The sequence below is a fragment of the Cuculus canorus genome, chromosome 14 (genome assembly GCF_017976375.1).
Source record: "Cuculus canorus isolate bCucCan1 chromosome 14, bCucCan1.pri, whole genome shotgun sequence".
NCBI lineage: Eukaryota > Metazoa > Chordata > Aves > Cuculiformes > Cuculidae > Cuculus > Cuculus canorus.
In genome coordinates this window covers 511,622-534,546 of record NC_071414.1, presented here as the reverse complement: position 1 = coordinate 534,546, position 22,925 = coordinate 511,622, and the positions used below count along the sequence as shown (strand labels likewise).

The 22,925-nt window shown below is 49.4% G+C and overlaps 1 protein-coding gene across 6 annotated transcripts in view; it reads right to left on the bottom strand.

Annotated features, from left to right (window-relative positions):
• PSD2 (pleckstrin and Sec7 domain containing 2) overlaps window positions 1-22,925 on the bottom strand; it is a 98,418-nt gene that overhangs the window by 68,431 nt on the left and 7,062 nt on the right. For 2 of the 6 annotated variants that reach the window (XM_054079671.1, XM_054079672.1), the window contains exons 1-2: window positions 6,235-6,437; window positions 2,104-2,209 (exon numbers count right to left, since the gene is read on the bottom strand). The exons of 1 other annotated variant lie outside the window; for it this stretch is intronic. The gene's annotated coding sequence lies outside the window, so the exon portion shown is untranslated. Of the gene's footprint in view, window positions 1-2,103; window positions 2,210-6,234; window positions 6,438-22,925 lie in introns of those variants that run through there. 3 more of the 6 variants (XM_054079670.1, XM_054079666.1, XM_054079667.1) reach the window with 3 other exon arrangements.

The following is a 22,925-nucleotide window of genomic DNA, read 5'->3' as shown; positions in this document are numbered from 1 at the left end:
AGTGCAGGACATGGCACTTGGCCTTGTCGAACTCATCCTGTTGGACTCAGTCCAGCCAGTCAGTCTGTCCAGACCCCTCTGCAGAGCCTCCCTGCCCTTCAGCATACCAACACTCCAGCCCAACTTGGTGTTGTCTACAAATGGACTGAGGGAACACTCAATCCCCTTGTTCAGACCATGGATAAAGATATTACACAAGGCAAGGTCTTGCTTTGTACAGAGCAGCATGTGGCTGTTTCTCCAAACTGGCCCCAGACCACCCACATCCATCTCAGGTACCAGAGGGAGGTGGGAGGTTGCTGCGGGGAGCCCCCTCTCCACCTAGAATCATAGAGTCACAGAATCATTTGGTTGGAAAAGACCTTTGAGATCATTGAGTCCAACTGTACCTGTCTACTACTAAACTAGATCCCTGAGCACCTCCTCTGCCCGTCTTTCAAACCTCTCAGACTCTTTCCCAGAACCATGTGAAATTTTTTGGAAAAATTGTTCTGGCTGAAAATTGCAATTATAGGTCAGCTAAATCCTACCTAGATTTGTGACGCACTTGTGCAGAAACCACTGAAGAACTGGATTAAAAAAAAATCTCTTGAGTGTTGAAAAAAAATGCTGCAAGAACTGAGCTTTCTGCTCTGACTCTGGACTTGTAAGTTAACACAGAACCAAAAAACTGAAACAAAAAATTGAGACCCTTCTGTTTCATTGAGTATGAGAGAATTTCCCTACAATCTCAGGAATTTTGAAAAGGTTTAAAAGGAAAAAAATATTTGGGTCAAGTTTGTTCTTGTCAAGAAAATGATGGAGAGACAGCATTCACACAGTGGAGGAGAAAACAGAGGTGACTGAGCTCACATCGTTTTCTCTGGGCTTCTCAGTGCATTTGGTGAAGTGTAAGCATATCTGTCACTGGGGATGAGGCAAGTTTTACTGCTCCATGCTGATCAGCAGAGCCCAGAGGGACCTGCTGCAACTCGCAAAAAGGAGGAGCACTGGGATTTGCTCTCCTAATGCAGGCCTGCAGGTTTTGTCTTTTGAGGAGAGGGGTTCAATCCTTGATCACAGAGCCACAAAGGGATGAGAAGCTCAGCCACATCCCCTAGAAGGGAGATACAGGTTGGGAAGTAGCTGCACAAGCCACTATATCCAGCTCTGAGCCCCTCAGTCCAGAGAACGCTTCATCCAGATGAAGGCAGACTCAACCTGTCCCCATTCCCATCATGCTTAAAGCACTAGAGGAGACCAGGGACCTCCGCAATGCTGAGGTGGCTCATCTGGAGAGCAAGTGATACAAAACCAGTGAACTAAGGCTTTGCCAGAGCAGCAGCTTTGGGAGATGATCCTAGGAACCAAACCATGTCTCATGCTGCAGAGGAAGTCAGAAAATGCAAGGATGAACCCCATGCCCATCCTGCTTGAAAGGAAACATCGCCCCTTCCCTGAGCCCTGATGAGGCTTCTCAAGGCAGCCAGCAATGACAGGGCAACCCACCATTTTCTCAGTTGGGAGCCATTCTTGGGGTGTCTCAGAGAGGAAAATTACCTAGGAGGAGATGAAGTAAGGCCTTCCTGAGCAGGTGGTACCACAAAGGTGACGCCCTGTCCAGTTTGCATGGGACCCTTCTGAGTGATGCTGGGAGGCTGCCTTCAGGCATGGTCTCCGTTTCCGGGTCCCAGTGTGAACACGGCTCCTGCTCAGGGCACAGGGATCAGCTGTTCCTTCAAACAACCCCACAACAGATAGCCTGAACCACCACCCAGTCCTGTCTCCACCAGAGCCACCAGCCATGCCCTCCAAGGGTGGTTCCCACATCACAGAGCTGAAACAACATGAGGGAAGGATGTGGGGTGATAAAAAGGAGGAAGAGTAGAGGACATGAAAGTGGTGGTGGTGAACAGACAGGCAACAACCTGTGCCACCAGTGCTAAGCTGAAGCCCAGAGCCCAGAAAAATATGGAGCTTGGGCTCAGCTGCACCATCTCAGCTCAGGCTGCCTGCAGCCCCTTGGGTTATATTGTCCTGCCTGGGGCAAGTGAGGGAGCACTGGGGCTGTTCCAGTGACAGAAGCAGGGTATGCTCTGAAGAAGGAGTCACCAGCGTCCCTACCTGGGACTTGAGCAAAACCAGACACCGCCCAGGGTCAGGAGAGCCAGATTATGGACTGCAGGGAAGGACCTCCCTGAGCATCTCAGCCATTCCGCTCCTGGAGCTCCTGTAGGAAGACAAACGGACAGCAGTGAGGAGGAAGGGAGAGGGGGTTACTGTCCATGTTAGACAAGTGCCTCTCCACTGGTGAACCCAGCCTGCCAGCCACCTCCTCAGAGTCACAGCGGAAATGAGGGAGGAAGCCAGGACCAACCCCATCCTTCTCACCTATGATTCCTGCAACATAACCACTGCAGAGAAGCATCATAGAATCACCAGGTTGGAAAGGACCCACTGGATCATTGAGTCCAATAATGAGCCTCATGTGCACAAGGTACCATTCCTTTGTATCAGCCTGACCTTTGAGAACCTGGATGCACTGAACCTCAAGTGGACCCTGTCCTAGAACATCCCTGAGAAAGCCATTTCCCTGCTGAAAGGGTGAGCAGGATCTTTTTCACCCTCAACAAAGCTGACAAGGAGATGTCTCTACGGCAGAGACTTTGTCAATTAGCACAGCAACCTCAAGAGATACAGCAGCGGATCATCCACTCCTGTGACTGTGTGGATACAACTTCCAAGCAGGCTTTTCCCTCAGCAGGAATTGCCCTGCCCATAGCCAGCACAAGCTCAGGGAACATCGCTCTGGCCACACCATCAACCTGTGCAAGGCAGCAGGGCCACGCACCGACGTGTGAGCTAAGCAGGTCTTTCCACTTCCTTCTGGCAACAAGCACCAACTCCACCTTTGGGCAGAACCACTGGCACAGCCTGGGGCAACATTGCAAATAGAGATGGTGCTCCAGGCTTCAAAGGAGACTTTTCACTTCAGTCCCTTTAATGTGGTGGCCTGACACAGCACCGTGTGCCTTGTAGCAGGCATAGCACATACAAATCGTGACATGGGCTGAAGCATGTGGCAACACTGGATGGAGAGATCTTCATGGGTGGGGAATCCCATGGAGGAAGGGGAGAAAAAGGTGTTACATGATGGGATGGAGGGAAGAGAAGAGATGTTGTTACAGGTTCAAGTTCAGGAGAGCAATGCAGTGTATTACAACATGGAAGAGGAGCTGTGAGCAGCATCGGCAAGAAGAGCGGAAAGCAAAAACACCTGTAAAGATTTCACACTCAGAGCTGTATGCAACCATGAAGAGAAATAATGCAGATACCTCTTCTCAAGCACTAAGTACTCAGCTTCATGTGAAGAACCATGTGATGGGTCACAGCCTCAAGGAGGGCTTCATCTCAGTTACTCTATAGCTCATAGAATCATAGAATCATGGAAAGGTCTGGGCTGGAAGGGATCTCAAAGCCCATCCAGTTCCACCCCCTGCCATGGGCAGAAACACCTCCCACTGGATAATGTTGCCCAAAGCCCCATCCAACCTGGCCTTGAACACCTCCAGGGATGGGGCAGCCACCACTTCTCTGGACAACCTGAGCCAGCGCCTCCCGACCCCTACAGGAAAATGCTTCTTCCTAAGATCTCACCTCAATCTCCCCTCTTTCAGCTGAAAACCACTCCCCCTCATCCCACCCTTTCACTCCCTGATCAAGAGCCCCTCCCCAGGTTTCCTGGAGTCCCTCTCAGTACTGGAAGCTGCTCTAAGTCTCCCTGGAGCCTTCTTTTCTCTAGGCTAAACCATCTCAACTCTGGGTTGTCCTGTCCTCAAGCCTCCTCATATAAAAGGTGCTCCAGCCCAGGTCAGGTCAGAAAAGTGTGACCTCATCTTGGATACCACACAAGCTGCTGTGTAACTCTTACCTCCTACTGTGCGGCTCTTACAAGTGGTCTCAGCAAGGAGTACCCTTACTCCATCCACTCTGGGTCCATGAACCAGTATTGCATCCCACGACCACCACTCTCCCACTGCACCTACAAACAGGACCACACCATCTGGATACTGAACAGGCCTGGTGACCAGAGAGAGGGGCTGCTGGCAGAGCTCCTGTGTCCTCTGCCCAGTGCTGCCACCGCCACCTTGGCAATGCCACCTGACCGTGCCAAGCCTCGGTTTCCCCGAAGGATATTACAGCCACGTCCTAGGGTGGACTGAAGAGTGAGACATGCTGAGACAGGAGAAAACTCAGTAGTAAGTTAGAGCTACTTGGCTCTCAGCCTCACGGATCCAAGGGGATCGCATGGGAAAATCACCCACTTCCACTCTACTTATGCCTAACTTTTAGGGGGAAAGAAGAGGTAAAATGTGAGCCATCCATTTTGTTAATCAGCCATTGCTCTGACTTCCCCTCCAGGCTCGACCACCCACTTTCAGACTTTATCCATTGTTTGCTTGGGCTTGCACAGGAAAAATCACGTTAAAGCAAATCCTGGCTGAATCGCATAATCTGAGGTGGCTGCAATGGAGAATTTAACAAGGACATGGGGATTTAGCATATTTTTATTACAAAAATATCTAATGATAATATGCTACACTCCTGGCTAAAAACATTATCTACTGTCATGGGGCAAATTAAAGCCGTAATGCTAGCTACTATAATACAGGCCTGGAACTCCATGCACATATCACCCTGATTCAACAGCTACAAAGCTCTGTTTATCCTAGTAATTAATTCTCTCTTATGTTTGGTGATACAATTAGAGAAACACTGCCATTCTGATGGGCTTGTTTCCACCAATGCTTTTTACTCTATTTATGTCGCCACAATTGGCTTGGTCTTCCAGAAAAGGGTGAAATTGCATTTCTGAAGACAATGCCACATGAATTCCCAAAGCATTTTGTAGATGTAAAGTTGGGCTCCAAATTGCACGTTTATTGTGTGAGCACACAATGAGCTCAGATTAAATATTGACCAAAGCAAGCCTAACACCCAAAATAATGAAGATGAGCACAATAGTCTGATTTACTCCCAGCTGCTGGAGAAATACACATCTGTAACATAGAGCGTGCCCTTCCCACAGATACATACTCTGTACTCCTGCTAGCCTTAGGCAGAAAAATTTCATTCTCATACATTATGGATTTTCTTTCCCAACTGCCAACACGTTCATGTTACCAGTTGCAAAGGCAAAATAGAATATAATAACGAAAACCAAATGCCATTCCCCTGATGGAGCAATGAGCAGGTAACTGGCTTCTTGTATCCTCCAAGCTGAGGTAGAAAAATGGAAGATAAACATGGCTAAAATCAGCAAATCCTTTCTCTTTTGTCCCCCAAGGTGTGGGAGCCAGCAGGGAGGCGTGGGCATGGCAGCATCTTTTTCAAAAGTCCTCCCAGCCCTAAAAACTCTGTCCTTCTCACACCCCCCTCCTCCCCAGACTTGTACGAGAAATTCAGGGAGACACAGATGCTAATAGAACAATTATGATAATAACACAGTGCTGAGCTGGGGCAACGCACACCCTCCCCAGCAGCTCGACCTCTAAATCCTCTTAGACAGTACTGCTTCATTCAAGATTAAAAGAAATTGTAACCTAGCAGAGACAAAAAGACGCAGGAGGCAAGGCAGGCTCTCGCTCGGCGGTGAAGCCCCACTCCAGTCCAGATGCAGTCATATCACTTCAGCTTCTCTGTACCATCTCCATGACAACCATGTAATTTGGATGCAATAACCACTGCTGAATTGATCTTTAAATGCAGCTTTATTATAAAACATAATGCTGAACATGTCATGCTCCGGATAAAGAAAAGTAGCCCCCTACCAATAAGCACTGTGATTTAAGAGCCCCTCTTTAATTTTCAGCTGCTAAACAGTCTGGCTATTTCAATAATTATGTGAATGAGCAGATTTTAGCATCAGTAACAGCAAAAACCATTTGTATGTGTGTGCGTATGACACGCTGTGGTGTAACATCTCAAACGAGACATCACGCTGAGAGCTGGAAAATTGTGTCAATGTATATTCTGAGAATGGGCATCTTTCCACATGCACGCGCTTGCACACGCACTCAGCACACACACCCCCCCGTGTCAGGGCGATTCAATCTCCAGCAGCTGAAGAACACAGTTGATGCATCAAATAACCCTCACTAGAATCAAATCCAGTATAACCAAGCAAAATAGGACAGGGGGTTGACGTACCACATAAAAGACAATGAGAGCAGGGGAGCTCGCATTTACACTTACCCGAGCAACGAGCCGTTTATTTTTTGGTCCTTTCACAAATGCAGCTCCCTTTTCTCTTCAACAATCCATGCAAAATGATCTGCAGTCCCACCGACGGAGGAGTGGCCCTGTCCCTCCCCCTCCACCACCTTCGTAGACCTCCCTGTTATTGGCTTCCTTCTCCCTTCCCTCCTGCTCTCCCTCTCTCTTGCTGGCAATGGTTACACCTCCCAGCCTTCCCCCAAGGTGTCAAGAGACTGCTGGGGATCCAGCAGGCAGGGTGGGAGGGGACGGGGAGAGGGGGAGGAGGCAGGGAGCAATGGTGAATGGACCCAGCGAAAGGATGGGAGAAAAACCCTTGCTGGCGAAGGCCCCGGAGGAGCACACGGCAGGAGCAGATCTGGCGCTTGGCTGGGAGGCTCTGCTCGCTGCCAACCATCTCCCCGGGGGTACTGGGACTTGTCCCCCTACATGCACCCACAAAGTGCTGTGGGACAGGGCTCCTTCCTACCAGCAAATCATCCCCCTTCAAACTGGCTTGAAGCTTTGGCTTGAAATCCTGCCAAATACTCACACTTCTTTAACAAATGATGCACTTCCATGCATGGTTGTTCCTTCAGAACTGGCTGAAAGAACAGTTGCAGTGCAAAACCCAGCACTGCAGCTTACTTGGTGTCTCTAGGTACTCCCACCTGCCACAGCCTCATCCCATCCCAAACCATCCCATCCCATCCCATCCCATCCCATCCCATCCCATCCCATCCTGTTGTCATCGCATCACATCGCTTCCCATCTCATCCCACCCCACCCCACAACCGAAGAGCCCTGCTGACCCTCAGCAGCAGGGCTACATTGTGCCTGCTGGCCACGTTTACTCCCGAGCCACTCCCACCATGAGGAGCTGGACCGCACCCCCACTCACCATCACTGGAAACTTCTTTGCAAGGCCAACACTTTTCTTTCCTGACAGCCCTTGTGTGGGAAGGAAGCAGTTTTGTCAACACGCTTACACAAACATCTGGCGCACTGAGATGGCTGAGAATGCAGTGTGGATTGGAGAGCCATGAGGACACATTTGTCCTACTTTAGAGCCCCCCTGACTTCACTTGCAGACCCAGTGCTGCAGGGAAAACACTGACTCTTGACCATTCGGTGGCTGCAATTTAACAGGGATTTCCATGGGCCTGAAGAGGAGGACTTGGAGTTCTGGGGGATGAGATGCTCAACACGAGCCAGCAAAATATGCTCACAGCCGAGAAAGCCATCCATGTCCTGGGCTGCATCCTGATCATCCTGGGCAGCAGGGAGAGGAAGGGAATTCTGCGTCTCTGCTCTACTCTGTTGAAACTACACCTGGAGCCCCAAGTCCATTTCTGGAGTCCTAAGCACAGGAAGGACATGAAACTGTTGGAGAGAGTCTGTAAGAGTCCACGGAGATGATCTGAGGGCTGGATCACCTCCTGTATGAGGACAGGCTGAGAGAGTTGTGGTTGTTCAGCAGGAGAAGAGAAGGCTCCAGGGAGTCCTTAGAGCAGCTTCCAGCACTGAAAGGGGCTCCAGGAAAGCTGGGGAGGGGCTCTGGATCAGAAAGTGCAGGGATAGGATGAGAGGGGATGATTTTCAACTGGAAGAGAGGAGATTGAGATGAGATCTTAGGAATAAATGCTTTTCTGTGAGGGTGGGGAGGCTCTGGCCCAGGTTACCCAGAGAATCTGTGGCTGCCCCATCCCTGGAGGTGTTCAAGGCCAGGTTGGATGGGGCTTGGAGAACCTTGATCCAGTAGGAGGTGTCCCTGCCCATGGCAGGGGGGTCTTAACTGGGTGGACTTTGAGGTCCCTTCCAGCTCAAACCATTCCGTGATTCTATGACACAAGTAAGAGGTGGTGGGTGCTTTCTGGTCCAAGTTGCCCAGCTGGAGCACAAGCCCTGTGGTCCCGCAGCCTGAGCCAGCTGTGGCAGTGTCCAGCCCTTTTGCCAGGCACACACCTTTGCACTGGCATTGCCCATGTCTTGGCACTCCATGCGACCCAGGATGATCACCCAAACTTCCCAACTGCTTCGCAGGGATGTGTGATGCCTGCCTGCCCTCAGCCCTGTGCCTCACGATGCCCACAGCCCCACGTGCATGCCCCATCCTCCCTTCTAATGGCTCCCACACCTACATGCAGAGAGAGCAACCCTGGACTGGACCCCTTGGCCAGGGAGGAAGGGTTTAGCATCTGCCCCAGTGGCTTGTTCCTAGACAATTGATGGCTTCCTGAGTCCTTGGAGAAAACCTTTCCCTAGACCTCTGTTCCTGTTGGAAAGCTTCTTCCAGAGCATGCACACTGCTGAATGAGTGGGCAAATCCCCAACACCCTGAATTATGAATATTATTACAATGTACAGCCATGGATTCAAGCACTGAAGCAGAGCCATTAGATGAAATAATGTCCCGGAGCAGCTCGGCAGAACACGGCAGGATATTCTTCCAGAAGGGATACCCCACAGCACAGCACAGGGGTTTGTTTGCCAGGGATAGTAGCGGTAATGAACCATGTAATGAGCCACCCTGCAGCTATACTCAGGAGTCATCCAACAAATGCAAGCGCGAATGAAGGTTACTGTGCTGGGGAGACACAAGAGATGAATCCCGTGGCCACGGACAAGGGCAGCAGCTAGACAAATCCAGGGGTGGGACTGTTAAACTCTCTCAGGGTCCCTTCCTCCAAGAGACACAATTGGCCTCCTGCCATCACAAAAGCCTGTCCTGCTCCTCTCTCTGACAGATTCTAATGCATTTAAAATCAATCAATCATCAGGTTAGGGTGCAAAAAAGGTAAAATTAAAACAAACCGAAAACCCAACCACTATTCCGCAGCCGGTGGTACCGTGCAGGGCTGACGGCAAGCACCAAAATCCAATTGCTGTGCAGCCACTCCTAGGAAGTGACATTTTGCAGCACAAGAAAATGAGGTTCTAGTTTCTAAGAATACATCCACTAGCAGGGTTCCAAATAACTGGGTTATCAATCATCTTGCTCCTGGGAATGAGCAGATCAACAGCTGGATTCAGGGAGAAACCTCCTCCCATCCCCTGAGCAGGATAGTGTGCTTGTCCGTATGATTTATGAGACACTCCTAGCAGTAATGGCGTACTAATATTTTTCCTGGATGGCCTGTAGAGCTGTGTTAGATGTCTTGTGTGTGTCATAATATAGATCTGGAATTTAGAAAACCCCTAACTAACAATTTTGGACCTGCTGATAACTGCCTGGGTGTGGACTTGCACGTGCAGCTGCCATTTGCCAGCTGTGACAGGAGTTCCCTCGGGAAGTGGAAACAACCTAAGGAGAGGCTGCCTGCCCTCCACACTGACACCAGGAGAGCCACCCCACAAGCCCCAAAGAAATGAAAGCACACGTCTGGGAGTCTTTGAGGCAGAAAGGAATGCCAGGCACCAGGACTAAACACTGCAGACCACACGACAAGCACAAAAATTAAATATCTATACTCTATGGACCATGGCAACACTCCAGCTAGGCTGATGGGAGAGACAGGTGTTTGGAAAAAAGATGGGAGCATGTGGACCTGAGATTGTTCATGGTCATAGAATCATAGTGCATTGGGTTGGAAGGGACCTTAAAGCCCAGTTCCAACACCCTGCCATAGGCAGGGACACCTCCCAATTGATCAGGGGCTCCAAGCCCCATCCAACCTGGCCTTGAACACCTCCAGGGATGGGGCAGCCACCACTGCTCTGGGAAGCCTGAGCCAGGGCCTCCCCACCCTCACAGCAAAACATTTCTTCACAAGTTCTCTCTTAATCTCCCCTCTTGCAGCCGAAAACTGTTCCCCCTTGCCCTGTCCCTGCACTCCCTGATCCAGAGCCCCTCCCCAGCTTGTACCTGGAGAGACTCTCAGAGTGCAATGCTTTGCTAGATCGAGGTGGAAGCCTCAGAGACCAAACACAAGACCCATTACTGGCTCTTCTCTGGTTGCATCTTCTCCTGCTTCACAATGGATTGTTCCAGGGTGGCTCACACTTGATGGGGAGATCACAGAGCTGCTCGGGGACTGTGGTGCCATGATGGGGCAGGAGATGGTGGGAGGGAGATGTTATGAAGAGGCGATTCACAGAAGTCTCAGCTTTAGCAGCCAGCTGAAAACTCTTGGGCTAGAAAGGCTTGGAAAGCCCAGATGTCCTCCAGTAAAGAAGCTGCCACTTAAGGACAGGAAAATCCACCATACCCCCAGGAGAAAGGCTCCTAGCCTGCAGGTGATATTGCTTACGGCAGGTATTGTCAGACCCAGAGGCTGTGGCACCCACTCCTGCTGGAGGATGAGGGGAACAAAGTCTCCTTGGAAATAAGATGTGGTCAGAAAGTCCACACTCAGCATTTCTGCACAAAGCAGACTGCTGTCTGAGATACAGGAGTACGGGGCCAGCACTGCACCATCCCAAGCTCTTCACCCTGAGACAAGCTGTCCAGCGGTCAATAACTCACAGCGCAATGACTCCAGTCCCAGGACCTACCTCTACACACTATGTCTGGTGTCACCCTGCAACCATTGTTTCTTCTCAGATAGCCAAGCCCAGCTAACTCCATTCTCCTCATAACTTCCCCTGGACACACACCGAGAGAGAACTTGGTTTGTGTCTTCATAGGAGTCTGAGTATCTATGCCATAGTTTGATCTTCAAGCTCCTCAATAACCTCCTGGCTGCTGGGCCAGGACTCAACGTGTGAGTTCCAGCCAGGCCAGTGCCCAGAACAGCCACCAGGATCTCATGCCCTCCTGAACTCTCAAGGAGATACTGAACAGCACAAATCTCCTGCACTAGGACTGGTTACTTCTCGTGCAAGCAGAATAAATCTTGATGTGCTCTGAAGACTTTTGATCCCCTGCCCAATGCAGGCATTTGTGCCTGGGAAATCCCAGCCTGGAATACGGGAGACATCATTCCTGGCATTTCAGATATTGGCACAAGGTGAAATTGATCCTGCTCAACCATCACTGTGTTCACGCTCTATCTTCCTGTGCATCAACTTTCAGATGATTCACTGTCCTCCAAAACACCATCTTCCTTCTGCTTGTAGGGGTTCCTGGGTAAGAATTCACATTTTTCTTCCTGAAAGCCCATCACTGACATAAAATCACATCCCAAATCAGACTCGACTGCTGTCCGCATCTTACCTGTTCTAATTTCACTAACTTTTACTGTACAAAAATGCATCCTGAGACTCTAGGGGGGTCCAGCAGGGAGACTGCAGTTCTTCTGGCTATACAGTTCCGCAGCATCTCTTCCACGTTTTATTATATTCCAGTGCAATGAGTTTTCCCTTCTCTGCATTCATCATCTCGCCTGCGTCTAGGCTGGGGCACTGTGTAGCACAAATACAGAGAACGGATTCAGAGCAGCCCTGAAGAGGACATGGGGTGCTGGGGGATGAGAAGCTCGATTTGAACTGGCGATGTGTGCTTGCAGCCCAGAAACCAGATTCTGCCTCTCTGCTTTGCTCTGGTGAGACCCCACCTGGAGCCCTGCACCCAGTTCTGGAGTCCTCCTCACAGGAAGGACATGGAGCTTTTGAGCGAGGCCAGAGGAGGCAACAGAGATGGAGACTGCAGTACCTCCCGTACGACACCAGGCTGAGTGAGTTGGGCTTGTTCAGTCTGGAGAAGAGAAGGCTCTGGGGAAACCTTAAAGCAGCTTCCAGTGCTGAAAGGGGCTCCAGGAAAGCTGGGGAGGCTGTGGTGAGACCTCAGAGCAGCTTCCAGTGCTTAAAGACTCTTTCTTGATCAGGGAGTGCAGGGATAGAACAAGGGGAACAGTTTTCAGCTGAAAGAGGGGAGACTAGGATCTTAGGGAGAAATGTTTTGCTGTGAGGGTGGGGAGGCACTGGCCCAGGTTGCCCAGAGCAGTGGTGGCTGCCCCATCCCTGGAGGGGTTCAAGGCCAGATTGGATGGGGCTTGGAGCCCCTGATCCAGTGGAAGGTGTCCCTGCCAACGGCAAGGGGTGAAACTGCATGGGCTTTGAGGTCCTTTCTGACCCAAGCCTTTCATCATTCTATGATTTGGCCGGACACTTTTTCTGCAGTCTCAGAGCAGACTCTTTTACTACTTTCACCTAAACCCAACACACAGTACTTCTTTTCTTCCTGACAGATATGCACATAAACACACATACATGCACACTCTATTACAGTTTTTAATGCTTGTAAACATAATTTTCATTGACTCCTCTTTCAAATTTGCCTTCCAGGTCTCTGCTTTACGTAACAGTTAACTCATAGCTTTTGTTATCAAATCCCTTTTTTTTCTATTTGGTTTTGTTTATTACCACCGTTATTTCTGCTTTTCTCTTCCTTAACAATGATAGATTCTTAGCTAAGAATATCTTTGATGACTGCAAAATTCTGTGCATGCTGTGGAGGAGACAAGCATCTATCAGAGTTTTCTTAAAGCCCTCTCACTTACAGCACACATTATTTTGTCTTAGTTTTTCCTCCAATAATTTCTTGCTTGTAATTGTTTTCAGCTTAGGAAAATTGACCACTTTAAAGTGCCCTGCATATGTTTTAACAATTTAGGATTACATTCTGCTCGTAACAAATGCAATTAGGTTGTTTAAGCAACCATTAATTCTGAGTTCAGTAATCAATTCTCCTTTATCTGTTGGATTGAGGTCTGATACAGAATCACACACAAATTCACTGCAATTCTGTTGGTAAGAAGAAATATCATCGCTCATTTTTAGAAGCTCTGGGGCTGTGTTATTGGCAGCAGCTCGAGTCCTTCAGCAGCTATCCCTGAGGCTGAAAAGCTGTTCTGTAAACATAGATTTCCTTTCACTTTGTTATGAAGCTGTTTAGGGAAGCTCTTTGTCCAGCTCCCAGTTTGATCTGGCAGTGCGCAGGGATACGTCAACTCGATCCTGAGTGGAAGAGCAGCTCTTGGCTCTATATTAGGGCGAGCACATGAACAATGTCCCAGGAAAGGCTGATGAATCGAAGGCAAAAAGGCTATGGCTCTGTCAGCAAACCCTTGACAGAAGGGAAGGAAACTTCCAGAGGTGCCCCTGCATCCACCGCTGCTGTCTGGGGTATCCCTATGTGCTGCTTCACTTGGGTGGTGGCCCAGGGAAGCAAAGCTCTGCTGCATCTCTAGCGAGCCCTGAGCAGTGGCACCATGCCAGCTCTCCAAGATCTCCAGCATGGTCTCTACCAGCTGGGTAGCAGATGTGTCAGGCAGAGCAGGGCTTCCTCCATGTACCCAACACCAGTTGGTGTACCAACCTTGGGTTCCTATGAAGGTCTCATCTCCAGCTCTCTATCCAGCCACCCCTGGGTGACTAGAGCATCCTGTCATTCAGTCCTGTGTCAGTGTGTCACTACAACATAGGATGTCCTGTTTGTTCTTGGAAATTATAATTGCCAAGATACCTATTTATTTCCCAGGCATGTGTCATGGAAGTACGGGACAACTGCACAGTCTTCTTTCTACTTCTCTGCACTTCAAGTTCAGATGGTTGTAAGAGTGGTATCGATAACTTTGTTCATATAGGGCTTATTGTTTTATGCGATGGCCAAATCTGTCTCATGGTTCAGAGGAGTCACCTTCCTTCTTTAACCAAATGCATTTGCCAGGTCCACTTCTGCTAGGCGCTCCTGTCACCCCCATCACCCTGAATACTAGGGTTCTCTTCAGGGCATTCTCACAGCCCACGGCTGCAGATTCTGTGTCCCACCTCACCTGTGTCAACCTGAGCAGGCAGACATGCTCCAGCTGGATCATCTGGACTCTCACAGCAGGAGAAACTCTGCAGAGAGAGATACAATCCCAGGAAACAGCCTTCCCTTCCCTTGCTGTGAGCTTCCCAGGACTCTGCTTTGACTGGTGGGCATCTATGGCCACAAGACAGGGAGGAAGGTGGGGAACAGCACCCACAGAGAGGTGTAATTTTTACTTCCTCACGTCACATTGCTGGTACCTCTAGGATCACTCTTTTCATGAAAGTGATTCCACCTCAGCCTGCCTGGGCTTTTGCTCCCCTTGGGACATCTGGGTTCACAGCCCTGGACGCAGCATGGTCGTGGATATTGAAGAGGGTTTTGCTCAGAGCTTATATTTGTTTGGGGCTTGGACATAGCCTGAAGTTGGGAAGAGGGCACAAGGAGTAATTTTGCTGCCTGTGGGTAAGTTCTGGAGCATGGATATGAAGGGCCAAAGAACAGAGATAGACGAGTTTGCTCTCTGCAGCTCCTGGAAAGGCAGTTGTTCTGAGGTGGGTGCTGGTCTCTTCTCCCAAGTAACAAGTGACAGGACAAGAGGAAATAGCCTCAAGTTACACCAGGGGAGGTTTAGATTGGATATTGGGGAAAAAAATCTTTACTGACAGAGGGGTGAAGCCCTGGCAGAGGCTTTCCAGGGCAGTAGTGGAGTCTCTGTCCCCAGAGGGGTTCAAAAAATATGTAGACATGACCCTTTGGTAGATGGTTTAGTGGGCATGGTGGGGCTGGGCTCACAGTTGGACTGGATGAGCTTGGAGATCTCTTCCAACTTTAATGTTTCCATGTTTCTATAGTTCTATGAACCTCTGCAAGGAGGATCCTTGCATCTTCTCTGCTCTGAATGTTCCTGAGTTGCTAATATGCATTCAATAAGAGGGACAATTTCAAATGCTAATGGGGAGATGACACAGATGCCAATGAATTACATTTGGCTTATGTTCACCCTTAATGTAGCTGTAGCATTTAATCTTGCTGAAATAACCCCTAGAACTGGGCCAGGGAGCAGGGCACTGCATGGCTGAGGCCAGTATACCTAACATCCCTGCAGCCGATGGCAGGGGAAGGGGCAAAGACCAAATTAGTCAGTGCCCGGACTGAGAGACGAAACCAAAACCACATCTAATAGAGCAATGAGCTACAGTCCAGTGTTGCATCTCTTTTGAGCCAGGCAGGGGAAGACAGTGATCTTCTGCAAGTGGGCAGTTACACAGTTAAGGAAAAAAAAAATCAGTAAATTATCAGAACAATTCTAGTCACAATGAGGAACTACAATTGTAACCTTCATGACTTGATTTTTTCCCTTCTGTGAAACCCCTGCAGGAAGCTGCAAACCAGATGAGCTGACAAAAATACATTTCATTTGCAAAGAAACATCTTTTTAATTTTTTTTTTTTGCATTCATTTCACTTCCAGATATTTCATTTACATTCCAGCAGATCTGAATTTCTGTGAGGCATCAGGGGACTGGGAAGGAAGAGGAGATAGGTCTGGAAAGACTGTTACTGTCCCTCGTGCATTAACACATCTGCTGTTGCCATCACTGCCGGCATCAGGGGCACAGCCGCAATCAAACTTCCTTTCTCCATCTTTCCAGTAATTTATAGATAATCTCACTGGGGCTCAGATTTTTCAAAATTCTCAACCCCAGGGCATGTTCCCGTAGAGCTGGCATCACTGGAGCCACAGAGGATGAGAACTGTGTTTCTGATGGGAGAGTTGAGCATTCCTCAGCCACAGGTTGGTATGGGACTGAGACATAGTTAAGTAGTTTCCCATCCTGCACTAACTTTTAACTCAATTTCTATTTCCTAACCCACTGCTGATGTCTGTCTAAATACTCATTATCTCCACAGCCATGCTGAGTGTCAGCTTTTGCTGTGTGTCGTGCAGATTTGGAGATTTTGAAAGGATGCTGAGCTTAAGAAGCTGCCGCTCCAAGTGGCTCTGGGTGTTTGCCGCATTCCACCGGCTGTTGATTTCAACACATACGCAAACACGCACTCTACATATATGCGCGCTCTCTTTCATGTTCGTTGCCTAAGTGCCTACTTGCCGTCAGATCTTCCAAGCCACAGCACATTTTTAATCAGTCAGATAATTCAATCACTCATTTCAGACCTGCTTGGCACAGCTGTCATTTTCAAGCGTCAAAGCTTCTCTGTGAAGAACCACACAGGCTGGGGGTGCATTCAGGCATTGGTGTCCGGGGTGGGAGCGGAGGGGGTGCAGAGGAAAAGAGCAGGATGGATTAAATGAACTTATTATAAATACTTCTGAAGCCACCCGCCATCCATCCCCAGCAGAGAACAATGGCATGGCACAAGAGCAACTTGGGAATCCGCAGGATTTGTAAGGTATTTGCAAATCTCACTCTTCAGTTGTGGAGTGGGGAGAAGCGGGAGTGTGTCAGATGAAGCTTCTGCCTGAGATGCTCAAAGCCACCGAATGGGATTTGGATGTCTGATTCTCATTAAAATTAATGGAAATTGGGTGCCCAGACCTACAGGCAGCTTTCAAAAGCATCATCTCAATTTATAATTAATGCTCCCAACAGAGCAACTAAATATTTATACAAGAGGTCACATTATATGCAAAATGGAAGAGGTGCTTGTTGGTAAATCAGGGACCAAGAGAAGGAAAATCTGATGAGATGTCAGGTTCAATCCACATTGTCCCTTGTTTAAACCTCTTGTACTTGCAAATATCCAGCAGTTCCTACTAGTAGCTGGGGTGGTAGGTCCAGCAACTACGATTTTCTCAGGGTACAATACAGCGAATTAGACTGGCAGCTTTAAAGCTTTCCTGGGTTGTCTTCCTCTCCCTCCCCACAGCGCTGACTTCTTTCACCAACTCACTTCACCTCTGCAAATCTCATATTACAGTATGAAAAATATACAATATCACTGAGTTTACCCGGTGTGGGAGGAGCTCAGTGGAACTTAATCCATGAACACTCCTCTGCCATCAAAGATGCTATAGATGGCAGACATCAAGGAAAAGGCTGACACTAATCAGCCTCCAGGCATTAGTACAGTCCTGGCAGGATCTGTACCACTGCATTTGCTCCATAGCGATGGAGAAATTCATAAAAAGCTGGTGGGTTGAGCCTGGAGAGCATCTGAGGAGTCTATGATCTAGGGGTGAAAGCTCGGCACCCTGGCGGGGGAAGGCCAAAGCAACCAAGCCAGTCCTGGCTTGTTAGTCCCCCGGTGGAAACTCTCCCTCAGCTGGGCCGTGCCTTAAACCCTGACCCAGCCGATCCACTGAAAGCAGCAGTGGAGCCTTGGGCCTTATCTACCAGGTAGCTGTGGCTCCCCACCCAGAGGAGTTCCTGAGCTTGGCTTAAGAAAGCCGCTTGGGGTGGGCTGGATGATCGCAGTATTTGCCTTGCAACAGCAGAGATTCAACTCCTCCAATCTCTGAAAACTTGTCTTTCAATATTTTTCTTCCCTGTCTCGTCCAAAGCCACTGGATGGAGAAGCTCTGCTGACTCAGGGATATAGAGACCTCTGCAATCTTCTTCCATGCTTTGGCATCTCAAGGACTGTTAAGCCCAGAGGGACGTACTGAGCAGTACCTCAGAGTTCATCTGGGATTCCTTTGTAGGTCTCCAGCTTCTAGGGTGCAAGCTGCAGCTCCACCTTCACTGAAAAGACACAAAGCTCAGCCAAAATACCCTCTGTTACAAGAGCGTGGTGAAATACCCTCTGTTATAAAGGCAAGTGTTTACACCCCTAGCCTCCAGCTTCTAGTCAGCTTGATCTTTCTCTCTGCTATGCTAGAAATCATTGGTAGCTAACATTGACTTTCCATGTGACCTGGATACAGATCTTCCTTTGGTTCTCCTGACCATCCTGACCATCTTTCACAGCAAAACTTGGGCCACAGTTAGTGTCAAGGCTGGTTTAGCATGGATAGATACATGAAACCAGCTGCATTCCCTCAACAGGTGAACCTTAATGTGAACTACAGCCACATCCCCATCAGGCAGTGCCAGGAGGGAGGGAGGCATTGTTCCTCTCAAAGACTGTGGCCACTCTGTTTGGCACAGGACATTTGCTGTTCCATGGCTTTGTTCTCAATTAAAATAACAAGACAAAAATTCAAATCCAAGGCTTAGAGCTGCTGTCCCCAGACAAGATGTCAGGAAAGCAGCAAGGACACATGAAGAATAATACAGCTTCGTTTTCCTTGTGAATACCTGTCTGCTTGTTTTTTAATTAAACAACAGCTGAGTGTAGAGTGTGAGGCAGCAGAAGGATCCCAAGACAGAGGAGATTAAGGAATCTACGTAACACAGGGATGTAAACCCTTCCCATAACTGCTGGTGTGGCAGATGATGCTGGCAGAATCCACTCCATCACTGTATGAGATTCTGCAACAGACCTCTAAGATTTTGAGCATTTAATCCCAGAAGCAATTATGTACTCCAAATCTCACTCAGCTCTGCATGTTGAAAATAAGATAAGGGTCATAGGCAGAAATTTCAGGAGAAGGTTGGAGAAGCCTCCATTGGCAACAGCCTACGAAAGGGCTGGTCCCATCTTCAGACGTGAGCACAGACTAGGACACCTCCACCACATATGCCAGGCCCGCAGATCTATCACTTATTGATACACACAATGGCAAAAGTCTGAATAGCTGTATTTTCTTATCACATAGACCCAGGGACAAGGTAAGATTTCCCACCCAGAGATCCCTCAGGGCTTGTCTGTGGAGTGAGGGCTGTGAAGCCTGGCAGAACGTAACCTTGGGAACATTTATGTTTTGGCTTTGCTGCCAAGAAGACAAAGCCTGCACCCCTCTGACAGGAGTGGTTAGGAAGAAAAGGCTGACAGCAAGGACTCACACAACTCAGCTCCAGTGATGCTCCTTTTCAGCCCCTGAGCCAATGATTCAGCCGTCAACCTAAGCCACAGATGTGACATCTCTTGCAAGGAACACAACTGTGTTTCCAGAGAGCTGCACAGGCTGCTGCACTGACAAACTGCCCTAGATTGGAGAGAATGAGCTCCTTTCAGAAGGAAGGTAATTGCTATCTTTTAAAACTAAGTGGTTCAAGGAGAAAAATGCAGGCAAGAGAGTCCAACACTCTTGAGCATGGGACAGGAAATGGGAGGTTTGCAAGGCACTACTGCTTTGCTGGATGGTCAAAGTCCTGGACGAAAAACATGAGTCAGGCTCCTACTGTGTCCCCAGCACAGCCAAGCTGGTGCTGCTGGAGAGAGCAGAGACCTCAGCGGGAGACGCAGTTGCCCTTCCTCGGGTGTACTGAGCTGCGAGGCCAGGCACCCTTAAAAGACAGAGGAGAAAAGGTCCTGGTGGAACAAAGACCCTCTGTCTCCTCTCATCGTGCCCCTTCCAACTGTATTTTCAGGCTTTTGTAGCCATAAAGAAGGTCCCCAGAGTACTGTAGGTCAGCCCATTAGGTCAGTGCCACTCCACAAGATGGTCCGAGAGCCGGTGTGGTAAAGCCCCACAACACAGTCCCCAACACGGGGACAACTTGCAAGGAAGCTTCTCTGGGGAAAATAGTTGCTGCTTCAGCAAACTGTCTCGCAGAGCAAAGCCCAACAAACTAGAACAGACAACAACAGAGTCATTAATAAGGGCAAGCCTGGCATCTTCCTGGCCCACCCCCCCCACCCCTCCCACCCCGTGATCAGTGATTTCAACAAGCCAGCACAGAAGAGGTCTCTTCAGCAGAGTTTTGTCTTTGCTGCTTAAAATTCAATAGCTCCACTTTCCTAGTGGGCAGGAAAGAAACAGTTTTTGTACATTAACAGCCCTCCCTCCCATCCCTCTTTGTATAGAGGAAGCTCTCTGCTTTGAACTTGGCAGGCATGCTCCTGGCCTGCAGGGAAAGGACACCAAGAGGCTTGAAGGATGTGTCAGCTGTTTCCTTGCCTCGTTGGATGAGCCCTCGCCTTGGCAGATGGGCCCCAGTTGAATGTTCCTGGGCTGGAGGTCAGACAAAAGCATTTAATGCTCCAGCAACCTGTGTCTCACCAAGAATACCTGCAAACAGACCAAGGGGGGCACACTTGTTGATTCTCCCCACTATCCTTGGGTTTGGGCTCGGGGGCAGAGCTGAGTCACCAGCAGGATCTGCAGCAGGACAGGCCTTGGGCATCCGCACAAAGAAACCCAGCATGTACTGAGCAAAGCCATGGCTTGCCAGCAGGCAGCATCTCAAGGCAACCCTTGAACGACCCATAGAATCACTGGGTTGGAAATTATCTTTGAGATCGTCAAGGCCGACTGCATCTGTCCACTACTAAGCATATCCCTAAGCATTTCATCTACCTGTCTTTTAAACACCTCCAAGGATGGTGACTCCACCACCTCCCTGGGCAGCTGTTTCAGTGCTTGAGAACCTTTCCGGTGAAGAAATTTTTCCTTACATCCAATCTGAACCTTGCCTGGCACAGCTTGATGCCATTCCTTCTCATCCTATCACCTATCACTTTGGAGAAGAGACCAACACCCACCTCCCTACAGCCGCTTTTCAGGCGGTTGTAGACAGTGATAAGGTCACCCCTCAGCCTCCTTTTCTCCAGGTTAAACAACCCCAGGTCCCTCAGTCGCTCCTCATAAGACTTGTTCTCCAGCCCCTTCACCAGCTTTGTCACTCTTCTCTGGACACACTCCAGGACCTCAATTTCTTTCTTGTAGTGAGGGGCCCAAAACTGTATCCAGGATTCATCACCCATCATCAACGGTGATCCTGTGACCTGGAGACAAGGGTGGAAGCACTCACCTGGCCCCTAATACAGGAGCTGAATATGTGTGTTTTACCAGTGTAAAACTTTACTTTAAACCCAAGTCTGTGTGCCCTGGGGGCATGCTGGGTGTGTCTGAGAGAAGTTTGATCTCAGATTTTATGTCAGAGTTAAGGTTACAAAGAACATGAAAGATACATTTTCTCTTACAGGGAGCTGAGGCTCCTCTTTTCAACAATAAGCACCCAGAATGAGGGGGAGGATGTGATAAGTGCCCTGCAAAGCTTTTTTCACCTTAAAATAGTTCTGTGGTTGGGAATCCACAGCTGTAACTTTGCACACGCCTGGAAAAGAAGAAACCCTTGGGCTTTGCTTCTGTAACCCACCTCATGCCCGTGAGTTTCCTCTTAGCTGCCATCCAGCAGCGATGCTGGTGTGTTGTCCAAGCTGAAGAGACCCAGCTCTTCTCCCAGACGTACAGAGTTACTTCCCTGGGACGGCCATGACTACTGGTTTGACACATTGCTGTCTGCCAGAGGCAGGGCTAACTGCTCCCTCTGTGCTGGATCATCGGTGAACTGGGCAAAGAGCACAGAATCATAGAATCACAGAGTCATCAAGGTTAGAAAAGACCTCTCAGCTCATCCAGTCCAGCTGTCAGCCCAACCCCGCTGTGCTGAGTAAACCACGTACCTAAGTGCCACAGTCACACAGTTTTTGAACGCCTCCAGGGATGGAGACTTCACCACTGCCCTGGGCTGCCTCTTCCAATGTTTCACCACTCCTTCAGTGAAGAAATTTTTCCTCCTATGCAATCTAAATCTCCTCTGCCACAGCTTGAGGCCATTTCCTCTCACTCCATCGCTTGTTCCTTGGGAGAAAAGACCAGCACCCACCTCACCACAACCTCCTTTCCAGGAGCTCCAGAGAGCAATGAGGCCTCCCCTCAGACTCCTCCAGACTAAACAGCTCTGGGTCCCTCAGCTTCTCCCAGAACCCCTGGGCTCCAGATCTTTCTCCATCTTTGTTGCCCTCCTCCTACAGACGGACGATCCCTTCCCTGCTCCTGCTGGACACACCATGACAGATCCAAACCAGGAGGCTGTTGGTCTTCTCGGCCGCTTGGCCCACTGCTGGCTCATGTTCAGCCACTGTCAACCAGCACCCCCAGGGCCTTTTCCACCAGACAGCTTTCCAGCTACTCTTCCCCAAGCCTGACGAGCAGCAAGAAGGGCTGGGTGTTGAAGCACAAGGGCCGAAGAACACACCATTCACAGAGATAAGGTGTCCTTCTGGAGGACAGCACCTGCAAGGACAGCAAAGAACAGGCAGGGCGAGGGGAGCATTTGCTATCTCTGACCCCTGAGGACTTTCCTGGTGGTACAGCTTCAAAAGAAAGAACTAAACATGGGAACAAGTGACCTGGTCCAAGCATAGACATTGCACTCAGTGAGGTACGTGCCTGCCTTGCACAGATATGAAGGCCCTTCTGCTTTCAAATCCTTTCTGACAGTTACTCCCCTCCTGATGGTCTGCAGCCCCCCCCATCCAGCTCTCCCACTGCAGCGATTCATCATGTGAGCTTTATCTTAGCCACGTGTAATCTCAGTCCTTTGTCTCTCAGGATGGGGCTTACAGAACTCTCCAAAGTTAACGAAGCAGGTCCATCCCCTCATTAACTCATGGGGCTTGTCTCCTTTGATTAGGTTATGCTGACTCTGCTCACACAGCACACTTGCTGCTCTGCATGCAGGGACACTGGGGCATTTCCAGCTGGGACATAGACAAAAGGAGGAGATAGCAGAGCCTTGGTTACCACTGGAGCAATTCAGGACAAATAATTAGAGGCTTTTATGGCTAATTGGATCTGTACTGTCAATCCAGGACAGGAGATGCCTTAACCTACACTGCCTGCCTGAGATTGCTAACCAGGCCAGAAATAAACTGCAGCACTGGTCCAAAGCTCATCAGCCCTCAACTTCCACCCTGCGTGCTCCCTCCAAACTCTGCTCTGCCAGAGCACACCTGGCTGCAGGGTCCAGCTCCCTTACCTTTTTCCACACCTGCAGCCTTACCAGGGCACTTGGAGTCCACCTCAGGTAGCTCAGAGGGCTTTCAGGCATGCAGACCTCCACGTGTCATTGTAGCTCAAGCAAGAAGCTACTGTTTTCAAATTCAAGTCAAAAGGTGACTGGCCTCATGTTTAGGAAGAGTCA